The sequence below is a fragment of the Engraulis encrasicolus genome, chromosome 12 (genome assembly GCF_034702125.1).
Source record: "Engraulis encrasicolus isolate BLACKSEA-1 chromosome 12, IST_EnEncr_1.0, whole genome shotgun sequence".
Lineage (NCBI taxonomy): Eukaryota > Metazoa > Chordata > Actinopteri > Clupeiformes > Engraulidae > Engraulis > Engraulis encrasicolus.
Genome location: NC_085868.1, coordinates 2941747 through 2944246, shown reverse-complemented (window position 1 = coordinate 2944246; position 2500 = coordinate 2941747). Strand labels below are relative to the sequence as shown.

Genomic DNA, 2500 nt, shown 5'->3' with positions numbered 1-2500 from the left:
TCTCTCTCTCTCTCTCTCTCTCCCTCCCCCTCCCTCCCTCTCTCTCTCTCTCTCTCTCTCTCTCTCTCTCTCTCTCTCTCTCTCTCTCTCTCTCTCTCTCTCTCTCTCTCTCTCTCTCCCCCTCCGTGTGTGTGTGTGTGATGGAGCCTGACTAAAGAGAGAAGGAGGCTGTGCAAGGTCATCAGCTTTGGCTTCCTCTTCACACACACACACACACACACACACACACACACACACACACACACACACACACACACAGGTAGATGGGGCTCAGTGCTCAGTTTGGGAGTGGTGTAGTAACATAAACTGCAGTGTGCATGCGCACATGTGTGTAACACTCCAAAAAGTCTCTAGGCATAGTGCACATTTGCATATGCATATACTCAAAAGTAGGCTACATATTTTTTTTTCCAATATCAAAAGAAATAGACACACAGGTATTACACACACACACACACACACACACACACACACACACACACACACACACACACACACACACACACACACACACACACACACACACACACACACAGAAACCGACACACAGAAACCGACACATTGTCCAAGACATGAAAAATAGATGAGGGGATGGGCGTGGGGGATGAGGGGAAGAGATAACAGACAAACCTTGGCTACCAGCATTACCCCCCTACACACACACACACACACACACACACACACACACACACACACACACACACACACACACACACACACACACACACACACACACACACACACACACACACACAAGCAGCCCTTGCATGGTTTTGGATGATCCTCCTCCCCAGTGATTGCAGGGAGGACTTAGCTCAGGATCACATTCCAAGACATGTCTGCACTCTTTCTTTTCTCTCTCTCTCCATCTCTCTCGCGCTCTCTCTCCCTCTCTCTTGCTCTCGCTCTCTCTGTAAAATGTCTCCATCTGTCCTTTGCGTCTCTGTCTGTCTGTCTCTCTGTCTGTCCATGACTCGTCTTTCTATCTGCCTCTCATTTGTTCATCCCACTGATATTTATTTTGATCATCTTCTCTGTCCATCTTTCTCTATTCTCTTTGTTTTAATCTCTCAATTTTCCTCTCCTCTCGCACCTCACCTTTCTCTCTCTTCCTGTATTTTTCTCTCCATGTATACCCCCTCTAACCCTGTGTGTTTATATGAAACGTGAGGTGAATCTAATGCCATGGTTGATTGAGTCAAATGGACAACATTAGAGAAAATGGCACCTTGTTGCAGTCTGGAATAGGTCACTTGATCATGGTGACATTTGGGTCAAAATCCCTTCACCTGTCTGGCTGACTGTCTGGATGACTTGGCACAAAGGCAAGCTGGGTGTGCGTGTGCCAGTCTAACTACGTGCATGTGTGTGTGCCTATCTGAGCACAGACTCCACTGCTTTAGTGCACCACATGTTGAACACTTTCCAGGATTATATGCGTTGTTAGGGTCCTTTTTTTTATCTCAGTGATGGGGTACTCTGCATGCCACTAACTCCAGTTATTAGTACAACTATTGTACTAGTTAAGGTTTTATTGAATTCTGTCCTCATTGCAGATGAGAGTGTCAGTGCTGGGGTTTTTAGTGCTCTCTACCCCAGAATACCCTATCTTAAAAACCACATCAGTAAGTGAAAGTGAAAGCGAAAGCCCATTGGGAAACTCCAACTCCCATTGTCATTGTGCCACAGCACTCCACAGCACACAAGTGAACACTGCACACTGCACACAACGAAATTGCATTTTATGCCTCACCCGTGCAAGGGGGCAGCCCTCAGTGGCGCCCCATGGGGAGCAGTGCGGTGGGACGGTACCATGCTCAGGGTACCTCAGTCATGGAGGAGGATGGGGGAGAGCACTGGTTGATTACTTCCCCCACCAACCTGGCGGGTCGGGAGTCGAACCGGCAACCTCTGGGATGCAAGTCTGACGCCCTAACCGCTCACCCATGACTGCAGGTTTTCATGCACTCTTTCCTTATTGCAGGTAAAGAGAGTGGCAATGCTGGGTCAATGCATCCCTACAGTATACACCATTATTAACCCATTGATGCCTGATGCTGCGTTGCGCAACATTGGCCCTGGCGCCTGGAGCTGCATTACGCAACATTCAGGCTCATGAGATTTGAGACAACTTTATTAAAAATCTCAGTTTGTTTGAGATGAATGAACACATTCTAATGAAAGATGAGGGTGTTGGTGTTTAAATGCAACTTAGTGCATATTTTTTGCTTCAGAAGCTTAGATATTTAGGTTTTTATAGGCTGACGGCAGCTTTTCTTAAAAAGGGCTCAGGCATTCAGCACCCTTTTTTGCAGGTGCCGTAGGCGTTAATGGGTTAAAACTAGGGGTGGTACGGTTCACAAAATTCACGGTTCGGTTCATATCACGGTGTCAAGGTCACGGTTTTCAGTTCTCTACGGTTCTTTTTTTTTAGTTCATGATCAAATGGTGCACTGGGAATATTAAACAATATTTATATAACTGCCGTTACAAAGTGATG

General features: G+C 46.6%; 1 protein-coding gene across 7 annotated transcripts in view; it reads left to right on the top strand.

The window, feature by feature from the left end:
• The window catches only part of LOC134459192 (CLIP-associating protein 1-B-like), a 95396-nt gene that overhangs the window by 50231 nt on the left and 42665 nt on the right, over positions 1 to 2500 (top strand). The gene's annotated exons all lie outside the window — the stretch shown is intronic.